Source organism: Pelophylax lessonae (genome assembly GCF_965119305.1).
Source record: "Pelophylax lessonae genome assembly, chromosome: 13".
In the NCBI taxonomy this organism is placed as follows: domain Eukaryota; kingdom Metazoa; phylum Chordata; class Amphibia; order Anura; family Ranidae; genus Pelophylax; species Pelophylax lessonae.
This window is the reverse complement of record NC_138780.1, coordinates 57,066,170-57,089,906: the sequence shown is the minus strand read 5'-3', so window position 1 is coordinate 57,089,906 and position 23,737 is coordinate 57,066,170. Positions and strand designations below refer to the sequence as shown.

Sequence of the window (23,737 nt, the reverse complement as noted above, 5' to 3'; positions counted from 1 at the left end):
GCTCACATAGTGTGTATCTTTTAAGACATTTAATGGTAAAAAGAAGAAACACACTTACACAGACTTGATGGTATAACGCTTGTACAAGTAGATAAAAAATGTCATTTGCAGTAGACCCAACCCAATGCTTTTCGTCTAAGTAGACATCATCTAGCGGTGGGGAAACCCCTGCAGAAGTGGTATTGGACAACCAATTCATTATTCGCCACTTCATTCTTTGGCACGGTCATGTCAGAATACTGATTTTCCCTCATAATGAAATATCTGCACTTTAAAAATAACGAAGAATTTGATGAAACTACCCATCTTGCTCCAAAACTAAAAACAAATTTGGGAAGTATATCAAATGATTCTTCAGAATTTCCAACGGAGCTATGTGCCAGAAAGAGACATCAGCATAGATGAGTCTAATGGCCTACAAGGGAAGGCTCAGCTGGGTGCAATACATTGCATCAAAGAGGGCGCGATTTGGCGTAAAATCCTACAAGCTGTGCAAATGAACTGGCTGCATTTGGAAATCAGTGATAAACACTGGATAATAGGGCTGTGCATCTTCACTTACCTCACGATTCGATGCGATGCGATTGCGATTATTAGGGTCGCGATTCGATACGATTCGATTCCACGATGCATCACGATTACTGCCCAATGCCCATGCCCAGCCCACTGCCCAATGGTTTTCAAAACTTTATCAAAAAAAACAATCAAGCAGTCACAAATAAAAGAATCCTTTTTATTTTCATTTGCTTCAAAGGACACTTTCCTGGACCCTGTCATGGCCTGCAAGCCCTGCATACTTTAGTGCACTTGCACTGCAAACATATAGGAAGGTCTGAAAATGCAAACAGCATAGCAGAGACAGACAACAACACTAGTATTTTACTAGAAGTAACAGTAAAATTAGTAAAAAACTGTAGTAGTGCAGTTTACTGCTTCATAAAAGAAAATATTAATATAAGCCAGGCCTACCACCATTTAAAGTACAACTAAAGGCCAAACTTTTTGGATTTTGGATAAAGTTTGGCCTATAGTTGTACTTTAAGGCAAGCCAAGATAGAAGAAGAAGCCAGCCAGCCAAGCTAATATTCTTGTGAAAATGGTCATCATAAATTCCCACAAAACATTATATATAAATCCTTTTATGTGAATATGCATTGCAATAAATTCCAGGTGTGCCATAACCTGTCCTCTACAAAACAGAGCACTTCCTGACTAGTAGCAAACATCAAGGGTGAACCTGGCAATAGTGCACTGCTGCATAACTTCCATGTTCACTGTGATGTTTGTTTCCCTCTGCAACTGCCAGTCAACTCAAGTGAGTTGATGGATTGGCTGCTAGAGGGGAGTTACAAATATAAGCTTTAAGCTTATCAATTCACTTATGTCACTTACTTTACAGAAAACGTTACCTGTCCTGCAGACAGTCTCTGTCTCTACCACGATTAAACCCAACTGAAGCCAAGCCAAAGCCACCATTAGAGGAAGGAAAACCCTTGACAGAGTAAATCATCAACTAAAGCTTAAACCTTGAGTAAATCTTCATGGGATCACAAAAAAACACACAACACGATTGTCTGCATCAGAATCATGAGAACTGAAGAAAGGTTTGGCATTGCCACACTGGTACAACTCAAGGCATATAGGTTAGGTCAGGTTTGTGTGTATTTGTGATCCAGTAAAGATTTAATCAAGGTTTTACGCTTCAATGTATGATTGATTTAATCTTTCAAGGATGTCCTTTCCTGTACCGTGGCTGCCTGGCTTGCCTTCAGTTGTCTAGATAGTAGATACACTTTTCCTTTAGTATTTGTTTGGTTGAGGGAACCCCCTACACTTGCTATTGCTACAGAGTACAACAGACCAGCAGACAGACATGCGTTGCAATAATTTCCAGGTGTGTGCCATAACCTGTCCTCTACAAAACAGAGCACTTCCTGACTAGTAGCAAATATCAAAGGTGAACCTGGCAATAGTGCACTGCTGCATAACTTCCATGTTCACCGTGATGTTTGTTTCCCCCTGCAACTGCCAGTCAACTCAAGTGAAGTGAGTTGATGGCTGCTAGAGGGGAGTTATACAAATACAAGCTTAAATAATTATCAATTCACTTATGTGAATGGACCATTTTTGAAAACAAGCCATTCTCCATCTCTCCAGTGCTAGAAAAGCTGTAAAAAATATAAAATGTTCCAGGTTCACTGCGATTGTGTTTGCCCCTGCCATTGCCAGTCAACTAAACACAGTGTGTGTGTGTGTGTGTGTGTGTGTGTCGTGACTACTCAAAAGCTTATACGCAGCCTCATCAGCATCAACTCAACACACACACACTGTGTGTGTATGTGTGTGTGTGTGTGTGTTGAGTTAATGCTAGAGCTGCGTTATAAGCTCTTGAGTTGTCACGACAGTCAGTCAGTCAGTCACGTTACAGAAAGAAAACTTTACCTGCACTGCACTGAGCAGCACTCTACCATGTCGATTACATCTGTAACTGAAGCCAAGCTAGCCAACAAGCCACCATTAGAGGAAGGAAAATCCTTGAGAGAATAAATTGTAAACTGAAGCTTAACCTTGAGGAAATCCTATGGGGGTCACATTCACAAACTCACAAATATAGTATATTACACAAGAATCCACAATTGGTGTTTGTGATCCAATAAGATAAGATTTACTCGAGGTTAAGCTTCAAATGTACAAGTTATTTCTCTCAATGATTTTCCTTCCTATAATGCTGCACCGTGGCTGGCTTGGTGTCAGTTGTCTAGAAGAAAATACACTTTAATATTATTTATTTGGTTGAGGGTTAAATGAACCCCTAGTACTTGCCTAGACACTTTTAGTGTGAAGCAACGGAACAGATTATGGATTGGAAATGGACACATTGGACAGGACAATCTTCAAAAACAAACCATCAGTGCTATAAAGCTATAAAACAAGACTGGTGATTTGACTGACTGGTGGCAGACTGAATTAGTAATTACTAATTCATTAAAAACATGAATTAGTAATTATTTCAGTGCTTAGCATTTGGGAACATGTAGGTTTTTCTGTAAGAACACTAGATGATCCACATGCTCAGGTTTAAGACTGCTTCTTTTCGCTGTTATAACATCTCCTGCAGTAGAGAAAACCCGCTCTGCAGATACACTTGTACCTGGGATACACAAGTATTGCTTTGACAGCTGAGAGAGGAGGGGGAATATGACCTCATGCTCACGCCACCATTTTAAAGGGTCCTCAGTGAGAGGCAGAGGTGGGGCTTTACAATATTTTTCCATTTCGTCTTCTGCCTTGGCATAGGGGGTCTTAGGTTCTATTGCACCATCAGTGAAAGACTGCCCCAGCAAAGTCATGAGCAGCGATGTTGTGGCCTTTTTTTTGGGAGGAGAATGGCTGTCCTCAATGGGTGTTGTTTCTTCTTCCAGTTGCTTTTTCCCTAGGCACTTCATCCACATTTGTCCTTCTATTAGATGTAATCTGTGTGTTTGAACAAAAGATAATAGTATAAGAAGAGCTGAACTGACTAAGAGTGTGATTCATTGACGAGGTGTGGGAAACTGCACGGTAATCCATACCATACAGTTCCACTTCCCACACCGCATCAGTGAATCAGGGCATGTTATTACACAACACAATGTAGCTGAGCTTCTAGCTGTCTGGCAGGAAACATGATGAAATTCTAATTACCTCCAAAGATGCAGCCTCCTCAGTCACTCCTCTGTATATCTCTGATCTCTCCTCCTCTGTGAGAATAAAAGGCAGTCCTTTAAAGCGAGGATCCAGAGCAGAGGCTGTATGAAGGATCTTCTTCTCTGCCTCACTGCTGTACCTCTTCAGGAGATCTGTTTTGATTGCATTCTTGATCTCATGGGTCATGGCTGTGTCTCGCATGGTGTCTGTCATGCTCTGGAGCAGTTGTGCATTTAGAGGGGCAATGAGAGACACTGTTGGGTTGCGCTCTTCTGACATCAGCAAGGTTGCATCCTTCATTGGCTTTAATGCACTCACAGCGTCCTCTGCATTTGACACATGTTTCATTGAGATTGCAGAGATCAGACTCTCCTTTTCTGACTTCTGGAGACAGCAAGGCGGCACAAACTGCAGGTTGTTGTTCTAAGAACCTCTCGACCATGTCCATATGCGCTGTTCCATCTTGTTGGCACATCAGTTATTAGCTTATGATTCTTCAGGCCCAGACATTTCTGTTTCTCTTTTAGACAGTGGCTTGCTCTAGTGCTGCGATGGAAGAATGTGGATATTCGTCGCACTCTGGCGAGAAGCCTGGAGAGCGTGGCCCCTTTCAGTGCCCGCTGACATGCAAGATTGAGTGTATGGGCAAAACATTTAACATGAGGAAATTTACCAACTTGAGCTGCAACTATCATGTTCGCCGCGTTGTCGGTCACAAGCACTACAGATTTATCAGACAGCTGCCATTCTTCCACAACATGAGACAGTAGCTCTGCCAGATAAGCACCTGTGTGAGACTCATAAATGGCTCTTGTTTGCAACACATGTGACAAGACCTGCCAGTCCTTAGTAACGTAATGTGTTATTGTAACATAGGACTCCGTTGTGACTGACGTCCATGAATCACACGTTATATACGACTCGACTGGCTTGGTTCATTGACGCAAGTACCTGAGCTTTGGTGTCGTGGTAGAGTGCAGGTATAACGTTTTCTGTAAAGTGCCTGCGTGATGGGATCTTATAAACGTGGCTCTAGCGTCTTCACAAGGTAGCGAAACCCGGCGTTGTCCACAACTGAGTAAGGCCGTAGGTCCTTGGCGATGAAAGCTGCCACAGCTTTGGTTAGTTTCTTCCCTTTTTCTGAGTTGGGCGGATAAGTTGACAGTATGGCATCAATTCTTGGCTGATCTGGGTCTAGCAGTCTTTCCTTGGCAGTGGTGGCACTGCTGGTGGCGACAGGTGTTACTAACTCAGAGTGAAAACGGCTAACATGGTTTCTCAAGTTCGTAGTATTACCTAGGTATTTAATTTTTGTGTGACAGGCTTTACATACGGCGTGTGTCTTGTCCAACTCACGCTTCCCTGTGTGTTCGTAAAATCCGAAATGTGCCCAGATGTTTGCTCTTAAAACGCTAGGTGCATTTTTTATCTCTCGATCTTTTTCTCCTTCTGCCATATTTACCACCATACTACCACGTATGTGACGGAGACGGATGACGTAAGTTGCCAAACTCTGTCAGTGTTTAAAAAAAAAATTAAAAAAAAAAACTTGTAAACTAAGCCGCAACAAATCAACCAAGCAACATCTTTCATAAAATATGACTGTCTGTCTGTCTGTCAGACTCCCTTCCTTGCATGCACTGAGCCAAAACCCCCGGGGCCCCCCATTACCCCACAGCTGCCTGTGACAGTGACACTGACAGAGACCCCCCTCCCCCCACAGCTGAGCTGACTGCAGCCTGACACACTGACAGAGACCTGGGTGGATGTCCCACACCTTCCCCAATCCCCCACAGCACTGACAAACACTGAGAGTGAGTGAGTCCCCACCCCTTGCCCAGTACATATACTGCGGCGGTCAGCCCCCTGCAGGCAAATCAACGTATCGCTACATCGCTCGCTCGCGCCACTCTGGGGCGCGCTCCCAGCACTGCTGATGACCTGATTGGTTTCAGAACTGATCAGTCATCAGGTCCAGGCCAATGATTTTTGGACTGGACCTGTTGATCGGTCCGGCCCAATCAGGTACTGTTCTGTGCCTGTGTCATGTAAACACAGGCACAGAAAAGACCCGCTCTCCCCTCCCATGATCCTTTTTGGATTAATCGAGAGGAGAGAGCAGATCTAAACTGTGAGTACTGCACCAAGCACACCCACACACACTTAGATAGGCACATTTCAACCCCGATCGCTCCCCCCCAGTTAACCCCTACACCTCCTGTCACAACACACACTGTATACAGTATATAGCATTTTCCTATATACCCGTATAAGTTTGACTTGTGACCAGGTTTAGCTCTTGCGGCCCTTCCTTTTGCACTTAGGATAAACGCCACCCCCCCAATAAAGATTTAACCCCCTGATCCCCCCAGTTAACCCCTTCCCCCCGTAACACTGCACACTAATACACACATAATATAGTGTTTTACTGTATTTTGCATTAGTGTGATTGTGACTTGAGTTAGTGCAAGCGAGTTAGAAACCCAAATCCAAAAAAGTTGGGACACTGTACAAATTGTGAGTAAAAAAGGAACAAACTAAATTTACAAATCTCAAACTTATATTTTATTCACAATATAATATAGATAACATATCAACTGTTGAAAGTTAGACATTTTGAAATGTCATGCCAAATATTGGCTCATTTTGGATTTCATGAGAGCTACACATTCCAAAAAAGTTGGGACAGGTAGCAATAAGAGGCCGGAAAAGTTAAATGTACATATAAGGAACAGCTGGAGGACCAATTTGCAACTTATTAGGTCAATTGGCAACATGACTGGGTAAAAAAAGAGCCTCTCAGAGTGGCAGTGCCTCTCAGAAGTCAAGATGGGAAGAGGATCACCAATTCCCCCAATGCTGTGGCGAAAAATAGTGAAGCAATATCAGAAAGGAGTTTCTCAGAGAAAAATTTGAAAGAGTTTGGAGTTATCATCATTTACAGTACATAATATCATCCAAAGATTCAGAGAATCTGGAACAAAATCGGTGCGTAAGGGTCAAGGTCGGAAAACCATACTGGATGCCGTGATCTTCGGCCCTTAGACGGCACTGCATCACATACAGCTATGCTACTGTAATGGAAAACACAACATGGGCTCAGGAATACTTCCAGAAAACATTGTCGGTGAACACAATCCACCGTGCCATTCGCCGTTGCCATCTAAAACTCGATAGGCCAAAAAAGAAGCAATATCTAAACATGATCCAGAAGCACAGGCATTTTCTCTGGGCCAAGGCTAATTTAAAATGGTCTGTGGCAAAGTGGAAAACTGTTCTGTGGTCAGACGAATCAAAATTTGAAGTTCTTTTTGGAAAACTGGGACGCCATGTCATCCGGACTAAAGAGGACAAGGACAACCCAAGTTGTGATCAGCGCTCAGTTCAGAAGCCTGTATCTCTGATGGTATGGGGTTGCATGAGTGCGTGTGGCATGGGCAGCTTACACATCTGGAAAGGCACCATCAATGAAAGAAATATCCAAGTTCTAGAACATATGCTCCCATCCAGACATCGTCTTTCAGGGAAGACCTTGCATTTTCCAACATGACAATGCCAGACCACATACTGCATCAATTACAATATCATGGCTGCGTAGAAGAAGGATCCTGGTACTGAAATGGCCAGCCTGCAGTCCAGATCTTTCACCCATAGAAAACATTTGGTGCATCATAAAGAGGAAGATGTGACAAAGAAGACCTAAGACAGTTGAGCAACTGGAAGCCTGTATTAGACAAGAATGGGACGAAATTCCTATTCCTAAACTTGAGCAAATGGTCTCCTCAGTCCCCAAATGTTTGCAGACTGCTATAAAACGAAGAGGGGATGCCACGCAGCGGTAAACATGGCCTTGTCCCAACTTTTTTGAGATGTGTTGATGCCATGAAATTTAAAATCAACTTATTTTTCCCTTAAAATGATACATTTTCTCAGTTTAAACATTTGATATGTCATCTATGTTGTATTCTGAATAAAATATTGAAATTTGAAACTTCCACATCATTGCCTTCTGTTTTTATTCACAATTTGCACAGCGTCCCAACTTTTTTGGAATCGGGTTTGTAGTTTCTGTCCCAAGGAGGTTTAGGGTCCCCACCACCCCCCCCCAATAAAGATTTAACCCCCTGATCACCCCTACACCCCCTGTCACAACACACACTGTATACAGTATATAGCATTTTCCTATATACCCGTATAAGTGTGACTTGTGACCGGGTTTAGCGCTTGCGGCCCTTTCTTTTAAACTTAGGATACCCACCCCCCCCATAAAGATTTAACCCCCTGATCCCCCCCCCCAGTTAACCCCTTCCCCCTGTCACATTGCACACTAATATACATGTAATATAGTGTTTTACTGTATTTTGTATTAGTGTGATTGTGACTTGAGTTAGCGCTAGCGAGTTTGTTTCTGTTCCAAGGAGGTTTAGGGTCCCTGCCACCCCCCCAATAAAGATTTAACCCCCTGATCACCCCCAGTTAACCCCTACACCCCCTGTCACAACACACACTGCATAAAGTATATAGCAGTTTCCTATATACCTGTATCAGTGGGACTTGTGACCAGGTTTAGCGCTTGCGGCTGTTCCTTTTAGGTTTAGGGTCCCCGCCATCCCCCCACACCAATAAAGATTTAACCCCCTGATCACCCCAGTTAACCTCTTCCCCCCTGTCACATTGCACACCATACACACGTAATATAGTGGTTTACTGCATTTTTGTATAAGTGTGATTGTGACTTGAGTTAGCGCTCGCAAATTATTTTCTGTCCCAAGTAGGTTTAGCGCAGATCCCTGGCGCATAGTTAGAAATAACCCCTTGGTTACCACATACACACACACTTCCATTACTAGTATAGTGTTTGAACAGATCAATATCTGATCAGAACTATACTATCGTCTCCATAGTTTAGGGTTCCCAAAATGCGGTGTTTGCACGATCAGCACTTATTCCTGCCAGCACCTGCGTTTAACCCAAACGCCCAGCCCACCCCACCCAGGCAACTGTAGTAATCAATAGATTACTGTCACTTACAAAAAACATAACACACAAAACCGCTGTGTTAGCAGAGTCAGGTCTGATCCCTGCTAGCATTAGCAGTTTTTTTTGGTAATAGCCCTTGACAACCAGGTGCTTTTTTTTACCTGTGAGTCACACTACTGTACCGGTAAACTTAGTTACTAAAATGACCAAACGGAGGTACAGTAGTGCAGAGGCTTACAGTATACTGACCATGTCAGATGAGAGCGATGGGGAAGCCTCACTGGAAGAATCAGGGTCAGTATACGAACCTGATGACAGCAGCGGCTCCCTGACAGATAGCTCCAACGACTGATGGGTCCCTGTTAGAACCCGGCGAACCCGACTCCATTCTGGAGTTGCTGAGATGCAGGAATCGCAGCGTGCTCGTATGGAGCAAAGTGTCGGTACTAGTGCCGCTCATCCTTCTGGTGGCCTGGCAAGCGACAGCGGCCTAGTACACCCTGGACCTATTACAACCAGCACTGCAGTAACACTTGGTGACGTGGCGAGTCCCATAAGTGCAGTTGAAGCTGGAGCGGTGGCTAGCAGGAGTAGTGGCCCGCAGCCACCGCGTATTCGAAGACAGCCCCGTAGTGCCCACTGATACTACAGCGCCAGTACTTTCCCTATTCACTGCCAAACCTAGAATCCACGTAGAAACAGACAATTTTACACCCCTGGATTTTTATGAGCTGTTCTTCACGGAAGATCTTTTCAGATCTATTGTGGATCAATCAAATTTATATGCACGTCAATTCATCACCGCCAACCCAAATTCGCCACTTGCCAGACCATCCGGCTGGAAACCTTTAACGGTTCCAGATTTTAAAATCTTTCTGGGCCTTTCCCTTAACATGGGCATAGCCAAGAGTGAACCATGCAGAGCTTTTTAACAATGTTAATATAAAAGAAAATCTGGGTAGCAGTGACCATAAAATGATTTCATTTAATGTTAGCTGTAAGCAAAAAATGCATACAGGAGGAAATACAAAAACACTTAACTTTAAGAGAGCAAATTTTCCAAGGATGAGGGCTGCTCTCCAGGATTTAGACTGGGAGGGAATATTGGCATCGATGAGCACAGAACAGAAATGGGAATTTTTCAAAAAGACTTTATGCAAACTCACTGCAAAGTATATTCCCATGGGTAATAAGTTTAAAAGGCTAAATATAAAACCTATGTGGCTCACGGCAAAAGTTAAAAAAGCTATAGATAAAAAGAAAGTGGCTTTTAAAAACTATAAAAATGAGGGAACACTATCATTATTTAATTGTTACAAAGAATATAACAAAATATGTACAAAAGGAAATCAGGGAAGCAAAAATCCAAAATGGACAGATTGCAAAAGATAGGACAAACCCCAAAAAAATCTTCAAATATATTAACAGTAAAAAGGTTAGGTCTGAGCATGTAGGCCCTTTACAAAATAATCAGGAGTAGGTGACTGGGGACAAAGAGAAGGCAAATTTATTAAATACTTGCTTCAGCCCTGTATATACAATAGGAGCATGGGGGAGCTCATGACCATAATGAGGACGGTATTGACACAGCCCCAAATGATCCACAATGGCGCAAAAGTGATATGGTCCAGAAATATTTAGACAGAATAAGGGTGGATAAAGCGCCTGGACCAGATGGCACCCACCCACGCATCCTAAAAGAAATGAGCGCTGTAATTTCTAAGCCTTTGTTTCAAATTTTTAGGGACTCGTTAAGGACTGGAATAGTACCACTGGATTGGCGTAGGGCCAATGTGGTGCCTATATTTAAAAAGGGATCAAAGTCTTTGCCAAGTAACTATAGACTTGTTAGTTTAACTTCTATAGTCGGGAAGATATTGGAGAGTTTAACCACTTGCCACTTGCTTACGTTGACACTACTGCGGCAAAGTGGTCTGTTATCGTCTGACGGTGTAGACCTACGTCGTCAGACACTCCCCTTGCTCGGCGGCGCGCGCGCACGCGCTGCCGGAGACTCACTCCCGCTGTATTCAGTCACAGCGAGAGTCGGGCCAGGGGAGGAGCAGCGGCGATCGCCGCTGCTCTTCCCCAATCGTCGGGGATCTAGTGTGGAGATCCGCCCGCTTGTGTAAACACAAGCGGGCGGATCTCCTAAGTGACAGGCAGGGTCAGATTGCAGGGTTCAGCATAGCTGAACCCTGGATCTGTCCTTGTGTCACACAGTCACCTCCCCCCACACATGTCAGTAAGCACCAGGCATACATTAACCCCTCCCTCTCCAATAAAATTAACCCCTTCCCTGCCAGTGTCATTTTTACAGTAACAGTGCATATATATAGCACTGATTACTGCAGTAATGTCACTGGTACCCCCAAAAATGTCAGTCAAGGGTCCGATCTGTCCGCCGCAAAATCGCAGATCGCCGCCATTACTCGTTAAAATAAAAACACCAAAAATGACAGAAATCTTTCCCTTAGTTAGTAAATGCAATAACTTTTGCGCAAACCAATCAAAATATGCTTATTGTGATTTTTTTTTACCAAACATAGATAGCAGAAAACAAATTGGCCAAAAATTAAAAAAATTTTTGATTTTTACATTTTTTTGGGGGGGGGGGGGGATGTTGTTTTTTCAAAATTTACGCTCTTTTTCTGTTTATAGCGCAAAAAGTAAAAATCGCACAGGTGATCAAATACCACCAAAAGAAAGCTCTGTTTGTGGGAAAAAAAGGACGTAAATTTCGTTTGGGTATGGCGTCGCACGACCGCGCAATTGTCAGTTAAAGTCGCACAGCGTTGAATCGCAAAAAGTGGCCCAGACATAAGACAGCAAAATCCTCTAGTGGTAAAGTGGTTAATAAAAGACCACATAGATGAGTTCTTGCTGGAAAAAAATATTTTAAGCAACACACAGCATGGATTCATGAGAGACAGAAGTTGTCAAACAAACCGGATTTCTTTTTATGAGGAGGGAAGTAAAACTTTGGACAGAGGGGTGGCTGTGGACATAGAATACTTGGATTTTGCAAAAGCGTTTGACACAGTTCCCCACACACGGCTAATGTGTAAGGTAAAATCTACTGGCTTGGAAAGATCAGTTTGTAATTGGATAGAAAATTGGCTAAGAGATAGAATTCAGAGTAGTGGTTAATGATTCTTACTCTGAATGGTCTAAGGTTATCAGTGGTGTACCCCAAGGTTCAGTGTTGGGACCCTTACTTTTTAATATCTTTATAAATGATATAGGGTCTGGGATTAAAAGTAGCATTTCAGTCTTTGCAGATGACACCAAGCTTTGCAGTGGAATAACTTCTTTACAGGATGTCTCCAACTTACAGGCTGACCTCAATGCACTGTTTTATTGGGCAACTATGTGGCAAATGAGGTTTAATGTTGATAAATGTAAAGTTATGCACTTGGGGGCTAAGAATATGCATGCGAGGGGGGAGGTTTTGGTGCCTCAAGTCGAGGTGTGGGACTTTTAAAGGGCTAGTACATAGAAGAGTGTCTTTTGATTATAATAAAATGGTATTTATTCATAATAACATACAAGGTAGATATGTGTACGTTTGAGTTACAACAGATATAGTACGTATAGTGTATGGCAGGGATTCCCAAACTGCGGCCCTGCAGTTGTTCAATGGTCCTCGGGTCCTCATAAGAATCAACTGGACGTAGCTACTGGGATATACAAGATGTAGTAGAAGGGTACTGATATTTACTTTATATTGGTACATGTGCCAGTTGTATTTGTTAGGTACTTACTGGTTACATATATTCTTTGGGCCAGTTCGGGAGGAGAAAACATTGTATCATCCCATATCTGGTCAAATCTGTGTGTAAAAGGAAATGTTTGGTTTGGAATTTGTCCATGAGTTTTTCACTTACTTTGAAGAACCCATGGACATTGAAAAACTGTAAGTATACCACAATGCAAAGAGATGCATTGATGGTATCTTCATTTCTTGGTTATATACTAATAAGGCTCCTCCTGTCCACCACGATTAGGAACAGGAACAGCCGGACCAGCACCCCCTAGTGGAGACCACTGGAACTGTTCATTACTACAGGACCAGCTGGAGCAATACTCCCCCTAGTGGATGATACTGGAAATATATACTACAAAATATACCTTTCAAAGTAAGTGCAAAACCAGGATAGAATACAGTGAAATAAAACAATGCTCCAAATTCCAAACCAAACATTTCCTTTTACACACAGATTTGACCAGATACGAGATGATACAATGTTTTCTCCTCCCAAACTGGCCCAAAGAATATATGTAACCAGTAAGTACCTAACAAATACAACTGGCACATGTACCAATATAAAGTAAATATCAGTACCCTTATATTACATCTTATATATCCCAGTAGCTACGTCCAGTTTATTCTTATGAGGACCCGAGGACCATAAGCAGGCCCAGGCACAACACGTTATCACCTTCTAAGTATGTACTATATGACCAAATGTGAAACAGATGTCTCCGAACGGTCTAAATATAATAAATACCTTTACTACCAATTAATATATCCACAGAGATGGTTGACACATTTTCCTTGATAAAGGCTTCCCCGCCGAAACGCGTAGGAGATTTGAAGACTCTCTCATAAAAAGATCCAACACCATTCAAAGACGATTGGACCAACAGAGAGAGACTATTGTCACTTTACCACCATGTCACTTCCTTCATACTTTTCTTCACCTTCACTTATGGGTCTCTAACCCATACACTATACGTACTATATCTGTTGTAACTCCAACGTACACATATCTACCTTGTATGTTATTATGAATAAATACCATTTTATTATAATCAAGAGACACTCTTCTATGTACTAGCCCTTTAAAAGTCCCACACCTTGACTTGAGGCACCAAAACCTCCCCCCTCAAATACTTTGGGATGATGGCTAAAACCGAACTGAAAACTTCTCAGGGAATCGCACACCTATAAGAATATGCATGCATCATACATACTGGGTGGAGTAGAACTGGGGGAATCCATAGCGGAGAAGGATTTGGGTGTTCTGGTAGATCAGAAGCTTAATAATAGCATGCAATGCCAAGCTGCTGTTTCCAAAGCAAGCAAAGTCCTTTCTTGTATTAACAGAGGCATGGACTACAGAGTTAGAGAGATATCATTTTGCCCCTGTGCAGATCATTAGGAAGACCTCATCTGGAATATGCAGTTCAGGTTTGGGCACCAGTTCTTAAAAGGATAATCGGGGAACTGGAGAAAGTGCAGAGAAGGGCAACCAAACTGATATGGGGCATGGAGGACCTCAGCTATGAGAAAAGATTAGAGGAACTGAATTTATTCTCTCTTGAGAAGAGGAGATTAAGGGGGGATATGATCAACATGTATAAATACATAAGCGGACCATATAATGAATTTGGTGTTGAGTTGTTCACTTTAAGGTCAACACAGAGGACAAGGGGGTACTCTTTACATCTAGAGGAAAACAGATTTCGTCTCCAAATACGGAAAGGTTTCTTCACCGTAAAAGCTGTGAAAATGTGGAATAGACTTCCTCCAGAGGTGGTTCTGGCTAGCTCACTAGATTGCTTTAAAAAAGTCTGGATTCTTTCCTAGATGTACATAATATAAATGGGTATTAAAATTTTTTTTAGGTAAAGTTGGTCCAGGGAATATCCGATTGCCTCTTGGGGGATCAAGAAGGAATTTTTTTCCCCTGCTTTAGCAAATTTGATCATTGCTTTGCTGGGGTTTATTTTTGCCTTCCTCTGGATCAACAACGGGAATAGGATTGTATGGTTGGGTTTTCAATACTGTTTTTTGTTTTTTTTGGTTGAACCCGATGGACTTGTGTCTTTTTTCAACCTGACTAACTATGTAACTATGTAATTATGGCTATATTGGTCCACTAGCCCAATTCACCATATGCGCGTGTACTCTGTCTCCATGTCCAGGGCGAGATACGAGCAAATTCTGCGATTTATGCATTTTAACGACAATGAAATCGGTCGTCTTCGGGGAGACCCTGAATATGATCGGCTCCACAAAATTCGGCCCCTCGTAGACCACTTCAATCAGCGGTTTGCAGCCTTGTTTACCCCCGAACAAGTTGTCTGCGTTGACGAGTCCCTGATTAAGTTTACAGGCCGCCTTGCTATGAAAAAGTATCTCCCCAGCAAGCGTGCCAGATACGGGGTCAAGCCGTATAAGCTCTGTGACAGGGCCACAGGGAATACAGTTAGTTTCCGGGTCTAAGAGGGAAGAGATAGCACTGTGGAGCCCCCCAACTGCCCAGACTGCATAGGGAGCAGCGGCAAGATAGTTTGGGACTTGGTGTCACCCTTATCCCGAAATGGGTACCATTTGTACGTGGACAATTTTTACACAAGCGTGCCACTATTTAGTCACCTGCTCGAATTACAAATTGGTGCATGTGGCACCATGCGACCTAATCGCCGGGGCTTCCCCCAATTCCCGTCTTAGTGGTGGGAAGCGAGCCTGCTTGAAAACTGACAAATTGCTTACAGTGAAGTGAAGGGATACACGGAATGTTTTCGTTCTGTCCTCCCTTCACGCAGACATGACGGTAAAAATTACTACGGCAACTGGCGTTATGGAGAAACCCCTCTGTGTCCATGAATATAACCTTAATATGGGAGGGGTAAAGAGGGCAATGGTCTGGTTCCCACCCAAGCACGCCTCCATCCCTAAATACATGTGAAACACAGAAAAAATGTCCCGCGGGACTTTGTATGAGGTGGGTGCTATTGGCTGGAGATAAAATGAATACCACAATAAATATGTAAAACAATATATAATTTTATTACATTGTATAGACAAGTATAGCGAATAATGATAACATGTAAAAATATATGCGTTTAAATATTGTGCATGTTATTACACTATGCAATTATGGCCATTGAGCTATGTTATGTGATATTTTTACATGTTATCATTATTCGCTATACTTGTCTATACAATGTAATAAAATTATATATTGTTTTACATATTTATTGTGGTATTCATTTTATCTCCAGCCAATAGCACCCACCTCATACAAAGTCCCGCGGGCCATTTTTTCTGTGTTTACATGTATTTTGGGATGGAGGCGTGCTTGGGTGGGAACCAGACCATTGCCCTCTTTGCATATGATTTAGGGTGGAAGACACCCACAAGTGCCCATTTAATGATCTGGTTCTTTTCCCTGGCTGGATATTCTACCCTGGTGTTTCCCCTGGTTTCCCCCTCTCCCCCCCCCTTTCTTTCTTTAATTGAACATTTTTTAACAATATACTCTTCAACATCTACAGGCAATTTTACTTTTTTGAATTCCCCATGTGTGACCTGTTCACAATGATGCTACATCCCCCTTTGGGCTGTTGGGCTCTTGTGCTTGGAGGCGACGGCTGCCCTGACTCTGGGAGCTGCAATGTGTAAAGAGGGAGGCTCCGCCCCTTGCTGTCCCCGCTCCTCCCCGATCCGGGACGAGCGGGTCCACCCTCACATCGGCGTCATGCCGCACCTCTGACGTCGTCCGTCAGTGCCCTCACTGACGCCACCACGCCAATTGCGTGCCCTACATCTGCGGGAGGGGGAGGTCCGCCTCCAGCGTTCCTTTCCTCCCCAAGGTCACGGATGTTTCCTGTCCGGACCCGCCATTGCCCGCCCAGCATGACATTAGGATCCCAGGCTTGTTAGCCAGCTTCGGGGATACATGGTAGGTTGGGCACTAGATCCCCAGTCTCTCCTTTCTTCACCACTTTACTCTCCCCCTGGCATCCTCCCTCTTTGGGCTAGCACCTTGTCATTCACCATTCCTTCCCCCCATCTCCAGGCAACCTGCCACTGTACACGGTCACCATTCTCTTTCCTAGCTCTTCATACCCACTCTCTGCCTATGCACTCTGCATTTTCCTCACACCCACTTTTTCTTTCACCCAGCTTGCATCTTTCTTACTCTTCACATCAGCTCTTTCCATCCAATCTCAATCTTTAATTTACACCATTGACAGCACCATGCTATATCATTTCTTCTTCTTTTTTCACACATACAACAGATTTGGAAGGTTCATTTACCCATCATTCTCTCACCACCCACCTGCCGCGAACCCCCCCTCTCTGGCTGCTCTCCATGGGACCCTTCAGCTCCCGGGTCAGGCTTCGGTCCGCCACCATTACACGGGAATCCAATTTCCATTTAGTTTCATCAACCTGTGGGTATTTTATACTCCTTTGTAACATTATTACTTCCTTTTGATTTGTATACTACATCCCTACATCCTCCAATATATACTTAAACTTATTGTTCTTTTGTAGATACACTCAAATACATAGATCTCTGAAGAAGGGAGATGTAGCTCCCGAAACGCGTCAGATCAATATGTATTATAATCTACCATCATGGAACTATAATTACTTCATCTAGGCTATTATTCAAACTAAGTGGCTACACCAGGATACCTACCCATATGCGTTTAAATATTGTGCATGTTATTACACTAAGCAATTATGGCCATTGAGCTATGTTTTGTGATATTTTTACATGTTATCATTTTATTCGCTATACTTGTCTATACAATCATTATTCGCTATACTTGTCTATACAATGTAATGAAATTATATATTGTTTTACATATTTATTGTGGTATTCATTTTATCTCCAGCCAATAGCACCCACCTCATACAAAGTCCCGCGGGCCATTTTTTCTGTGTTTAATATGGGAGGACTTTAACGACCAGCTTTTGGCGCCGTATTTAGTTGCCCGTAAAGCCAGGCACTGGTACAAAAAAGTGACTGTTTATTTATTCCAATTGGCTATGCTGAACACCTTTGTCCTATACAGGGCATCAGGACGAACCAGATCCTTCCTAGAATTCCAGGAAGCGATCATCAATGCCTACCTGTACCTAGGAGGTGTTCCTGCCCAACTTCCCTTTCCAGATGCAGTGAGCCGGCTGCATGAGAGGCATTTTTCACATGTCCTCCCGAGTACCTCTACCCAAAGAAGATGTCGTGTCTGTAGCAGGTGCGGATTTAGGTGTGACACCCGCTATTATTGTCTCACCTGTCCTGACTAACCTGGTCTCTGCATCGGAGAATGTTTAGAGGGCTACCACACACTAGTAGTATTAGTGTAGGACACACAAACACAGGGTCTCGAAAGATCTTTGAAGGCTATCGACATTTTGAGAGACCCAAGCTTGAAGATTGCAGTTCGCAAAAAAAAAAAAAAAACTACAAAAAGATATAAAATAAAAAAGCCAAAAACAGTTGTAGTGTCAGTTATTTTTATGTTCTTCTACTCTTCCTTCTGCACTTTTACTGTACTTTGTTTGTTTTTCATTCTTTTGTTAACCTGTTTCTCTTGCAGGTACCCGTCGGCTGCCACACTGATTTTATATATTCTGACACAAACATCGTTTGCGCTCAGCATATATGGATACCTCTGATGGCAGCAGCTGTGGTAGGTTGATTTCACCACAGCAGTTAAAATACCTTTAGGTATATGTGGAATATTGTCATGTATACCCATCATTAAAAGCGGTAGTATACAGCTTTTTGACACTTAACAACAGGTAAGCCTATAATAAGGCTTACCTGTAGGTACAATTAATATCTCCTAAACCGGCACGGTTTAGGAGATATCTGCACTGCATGCAGCCGCTCACACGAGCGGTGCATTCGCTCTGAAGGTCCGTTCAGACCTTCAGCTTTCCATGCCGGGAGCTTGCCGGAAAATTACTCCCGTGTGTTTGGCCGGAGCCGCCGAACCCGGAGGAGACGCCGAGGGATCATATCAGCTCCCACAGAGGTGTCCGGGGGTCTGTGTCGGGGCTTCGTTCTAAGGTAAGCAATACATAATGAGCTAGTATGTGATGCATACTAGCAAATTATGCCTTTGTCTTGCAGGTTTTTTTTTTCAGGTTTACAACCGCTTTAAATCAGTGGGTTTGGTTGTTGGGCGGTTAATGGTGTGTATACTACACAATATTCCTGTGGGGATTTCTGTTAGGTTCTCTTTTTTTCGTTCAGCCCACAGGCTGCATGAAAAAAACAAAAAAAAAAACCTACACTATATGCCAAACAAGGACCAGCAATGTACTGGTACGTTGCTGGACTTTGAGTGATTATACAAGGATGATGCTTGCAGATTTAGGCATCACCTTGGTATCATTTTTTACAGCCAGCGGTCCACTTACATGTAAAAGCAATCCTAGCAGATAATTGGCCACTAGACTGCTTTTACATGCAGTGGGAGGGGACTCCCCCCCTCCCCCATCTTCAGGTTTTCTAAGGGCGTAAATTGTTGATTTCACTCCTTACTACCTATCACACTTTTGAAGGCCATGAAATGCCAAGATGGCACAAAATCCCCCCAAATGACCCCATTTTGCAAAGTAGACACTCCAAACTATTTGCTGAGAGGCATGGTGAGTATTTTGCAGCTGTAATTTTTTGGGGAAAATTAAGAAAAAAAAGGAAAATGCATTTTCTTTCCTCTTTTTTCAATTTCCAAAACTTGGTGACAAAAAGTGAGATCTGCAAAACACTCAACATGCCTCTCTGCATAGTTACATAGTTAGTGAGGTTGAAAAAAGACATCAGTCCATCCATTCAACCTATGATGTGTGTGTGTTTGCTGTTAACCGTACATTGTATACCCCTGTATGTTGTGGTCTTTAAGGTGCCCATCTAATAGTTTTTTTAAACTATCGATGCTCCCTGCTGATACGACGGTTTGCGGAAGAGAATTCCACATCCTTACTGCTCTTACAGTGAAGAACCCCCTGTGTATTTTAAGGTTAAACCGCCTTTCTTCTAGTTTTAGTGATTGGCCACGTGTCTTATTGTATTCCCTTTCTCTGAATAGGTTTTTCCATATGCTAGGGTTGCCAGTACAGTATTTGTACATTGATATCATATCCCCCCTCAATCGTCTCTTCTCCAGAGAGAATAAGTTCAGTGCTTGTAGTCTTTCCTCATAACTGATGTCCTCCATTCCTCTAATTATTTTTGTTGCCCTTCTCTGGACTTTCTCCAGTTCCAGCACATCCTTCCTGAGGACCGGTGCCCAGAACTGGACAGCATACTCCAGATGTGGCCGGACCAGAGTCTTGTAGAGTGGGAGAATAATCTCTTTATTTCTGGAGTGAATCCCCTTTTTTATACATCCCAGTATTCTGTTGGCTTTACTTGCAGCGGCTTGGCATTGCATGCCACTGCCAAACCTGTTGTCTACCAGTACCCCCAGGTCCGTTTCCATCTTAGATTCACCCAGAGGTTCCCCCCCTAGTGAGTAGCTTGCTTTCTGGTACCCAAGTGCATTACTTTACATTTTTCAACATTAAACCTCATCTGCCATGTAGTTGCCCACCCCATTATTTTGTTCAGGTCCGCTTGTAAGGTTTCCACATCCTGCCCAGAAGATATTGGCATGCTTAGTTTAGTATCATCCACGAATACTGAGATTTTACTCGATATCCCCTCCTCTAGATCATTTATGAATTAAACAGGATTGGCCCTAGGACAGAAACCTGGGGGACCCCGCTTTCCACACCCGCCCAATCTGAGTATTCCCCATTAATCACCACCCTTTTCAACCTCCCCTGGAGCCAGTTCTCTATCCAGATACTCACCTTATGGTGCATACCTACCTTCCTTAGTTTGAACAGTAAGCGTTTGTGGGGAACGGTGTCAAAAGGCCTTTGCAAAGTCCAGGTACACCACATCCACAGGCTTACCTTTATCTAGGTGGCAGCTCACTTCATCATAGAAGGTTAATAGATTGGTTTGGCAAGAACGATTTTTCATGAATCCATGTTAAATTACTACTAATAATATCACTTTCATTACTCAAGTCTTGTATGTGGTCCCTTAACATCCCCTCCAAAATCTTGCAGACTACTGATGTTAGGCTGACCGGCCTATAGTTACCCGGGATAGATCTCGGCCCCTTTTTAAATATTGGTACCACGTTGGCTTTTTTCCAATCAGCTCGCACCATACCTATCTGCAGACTATCCTTAAAGATCAAGAATAATGGTCTGGCAATCTGACAAAACCTGGCTGAGCTCTTTAAGAACCCTCGGGTGCAAGCCATCCGGTCCCGGTGATTTATTTATGTTAAGTTTCTATAGTTTAGTTCTAAGTCTATCTTCTGTTAGCCATGGCGGTACTTCCTGAGGTGTGTTATTTAGCTTGGCCTTACAAGCTGGGTTAGTGTAGCCCCCCAATTCTTTTGTGAAGACTGAAGAGAAGAAATTATTTAACACTACCGCCTTTTCCCTGTCCTCTGTGGCCAAAACTCCCTTATCGTCTTTTATAGGCCAATGTGTTCTGGCCTCGCTTTCTTAATGTTTATATACTTAAAGAATTTCTTGGGGTTCTTTTTACTCTCTTCTGCTATATGTCTCTCGTGTTCTATTTTAGCCGCCCTGATTTCGTCTTTACATTTCTTATTACACTCTTTGTAATGCTTGAATGCTGCCAATGACCCCTCAGTCTTGTATTTTTTAAAGGCCTTTCCTTTAGCATTAATATGCATTTTTATGTTGGAGTTTAGCCATCCAGGGTTTAGTTTTGCTCTTTTAAATTTATTTCCCTTTGGAATGCACTGGTCAATCCATTTGTCAAGTAGGCTTTTGAAGCACTCCCATTTCTCCTCCGTGTTCTTTGTTCCCAGGGTTCTATCCCATTTGATATTTTCTAGCAGAGAGCGCAGTTTTGGGAAATTAGCTGTTTTGAAATTCAGCGTCCTTATATTGCCCTTGTGTTTCCTATTACTATAATTAAATACTGAGACTAATTGACCTATGGTCACTGTTTCCTAAGTTGCCCCGTATTTCTATATCCGTGAGCAGGTCTGTATTGTTGGTAATCAGTAGGTCACATACCACATTTTTTCTTGTCGGTGCATTCACCATCTGACCCATGAAATTGTCCTGCAAAACATTTAGGAAATGCCGAGCCTTGGCTGAATGCGCTGTTTCTTCTGCCCAGTCTATATCTGGATAATTAAAGTCCCCCATTATAATGACATTTCCCATCCTTGCTGCCAATCCTATCTGTAAAAGGAGGTCCGCCTCCCCCTCCTCCCTCTGGTTGGTGGGCCTATAGCATACGCCCAATATTACCTTCCTCACAGTGCCTTCCCTTTGAAGTTCAACCCATAGGGATTCTGCCTCGTCCATAGCTCCATTATTAATATCATCCCTCATATTTACCTGTACACTGTTCTTAATATACAGACATACCCCTCCCCCTTTTTTACTTTCTCTATCTCTGTGATAAAGGGAACACCCTTGAATGGTCACCATCCAGTCATGAGAGCTGTCAAACCAAGTCTCTGTTATCCCCACAAAATCTAAGTCCTCCTCAAACATCAGCAGCTCCAGCTCTCCCATCTTGTTAGCCAGGCTTCTGGCATTGGTATACAGGCCTCGTAATTTTGACCGGTTACATATATCTTCATTTGATGTTTTTAGGCTGCTCTCTTGATTTTTCCCCCTACCCACCCTGGGTTTAGAAGCTCCGAACACCCTACCGCTAATGCCCCCATTTCTACCCTCTGAATCTTGCTTTCGAATGGCTAATTCTACATCTGTACCCTCCCCCCCATCACCTAGTTTAAAAGCCCCTCTAACTTGATGGCCATCCTCTCACCCAGTACGGTTGCACCCTCCCCATTTAGGTGCAATCCGTCCCTACCAAAGAGCCGGTGGCCGACTGAGAAGTCGGCCCAGTTCTCCAGGAACCCGAAACCCTCCTTACTACACCAGCTCCTCAGCCACTTGTTAACTTCCCTAATCTCCCGCTGCCTCTCTGGTGTGGCTCGAGGTACAGGTACTGGTGTGGCTCGAGGTACAGCTGGGTCTTCCCCAGCCCCACCCAGTAATCTCTCCACCCGATCCGCGATGTGTCGAACCCGAGCACCCGGTAAACAGCAGACTGTTCGGCGCTCACGGTCTATGTGGCAGATTGCACTGTCTGTCCTTCTAATAATTGAGTCCCCAACCACCAGCACCTGTCTTTCCTTTCCCTTTCTCCCAGCCTCATTGGAGGAGTTCTTCCCCTGGCAGCTAGGGGCGTCGCTCTGCTCCAGCAATGCTGGTCCCTGACTGGTTTCCCCAACATCACGCAACGGGTGTATTTATTGGGGTGCTCCAGCCCAGAAATGGCCTCCTCGCCTTGTCCCCTTCTACCCCTCCTGTCACCCCTCTACTTTGCTCTGATGCCTGCACCTCCAATACTCCGCCCACCTCTGTGCAGGCCCCTGCCTGCGCCTGACTGATACGATCCCAGCTCTCCTTCGGTATGGACATTTGGCTCAGTGTTGCCAGCTGCCTCCCTAGATTCAGGACCTGAGCTTCCAGGGAAGCAATGTGCTTACATTTTGTGCATTTGTATTTGCCCACGATTTCATGATAGCTTAGGGTGTCTACTTTCCGAAAAGGGGTAATTGGGGGGGGGGGGGGGTTTGTGCGGTCTTGGCATTTCATGGTCTCCGAAACTGTGACAGGTATTCAGCAGTTAAATCAACAATTTACGCCTTTGGAAAGCCTGAAAGTGGTGATTGATTTTTGGGGTCCTGTACTCAGGAGAACCAGCAGAATGTATTTTGGGGTGTCATTCCCCATATACCAATGGCATGTGTAAGCAATTTATGTTTTAGTGACAACTTTGTGTAAAAAAACAAAAAAAATAAAATGTATATTTCCCGGAACTTGTGGCAAAATAATAGAACTTTTGTAAGAACTTACCATAAAATTCTTTTCTCCGAGTCCTCTGACAGTCGCCGCCCACTCATACAATCTGCACGCCTGGGTATTGGCCTTCTCCGCAGGAGTAAGCTAGACCGATTTTGTTAAAATATTCACAAAACTTTGTATAGACACAACAACAGGGGGCTGTCCCTATGGGCAATACCCCCAGCTAGCTTCATTCCAAATTCAGTTTGGTAGCAAGCAGTATTAGAGATCCACGAACCCCAAAAGAGGGGCGGGGGGCGGCGACTGTAGGATTCAGAGAAAAGAATTTTACGATAAGTTCTTACAAAAATTCTATTTTCTCTTACGTCCTCTGACAGTCGCCGC

General features: G+C 43.5%; 1 protein-coding gene and 1 pseudogene across 3 annotated transcripts in view; both read right to left on the bottom strand.

The window, feature by feature from the left end:
* The window catches only part of VTI1B (vesicle transport through interaction with t-SNAREs 1B), a 499,519-nt gene that overhangs the window by 437,130 nt on the left and 38,652 nt on the right, over positions 1-23,737 (bottom strand). The gene's annotated exons all lie outside the window — the stretch shown is intronic.
* On the bottom strand, positions 3,018-3,873 carry LOC309569329 (E3 SUMO-protein ligase ZBED1-like; annotated as a pseudogene). Its single transcript has 2 exons — positions 3,685-3,873; positions 3,018-3,474 (listed from the first exon to the last, which is right to left on the bottom strand). The product of its transcript is annotated as an E3 SUMO-protein ligase ZBED1-like (transcript).